Here is a 420-nt window from a genome sequence, read left to right as displayed (position 1 = left end):
GGGTGCAAACTTGGGAAGAGAGAAGTTGTACGAAGGAAGCGGCCAACGGGACAAGAGAGAAACAGAGGAAGACAGAAAAAAGAAAGAAAGGACCAAACAGAGGCAGCAGACAGGTGTGGAGCGGTTGTCCTATATGTTTAGTATATAGTCGACACAAATGGGTAGACGTTGACTTATGTCTGTGAAAAGGGAGTAGGAGGGCGGGGGAACTGGGGTTTAGAAGCAACCGAGACAGGAGAAAATGAGCAGCCAACAAAGGGAAAGAAAGGAGTTGTGAAAAACAAGTAGTGAGGGAAACAGCACGGAAAGAAAGTGAACAGGAAAGATGGGGAAGAGGGTGGATCGGAGAGCAGACAGAGGGAGGAAGACACCCGGCAGCTACGGAGCAAGGCGACCCAAGGAGGATAAGTCGGTGTTTGT

This window comes from Chelonoidis abingdonii, chromosome 13, assembly GCF_003597395.2.
Source record: "Chelonoidis abingdonii isolate Lonesome George chromosome 13, CheloAbing_2.0, whole genome shotgun sequence".
In the NCBI taxonomy this organism is placed as follows: domain Eukaryota; kingdom Metazoa; phylum Chordata; order Testudines; family Testudinidae; genus Chelonoidis; species Chelonoidis abingdonii.
This window is presented reverse-complemented; position numbering follows the sequence as displayed.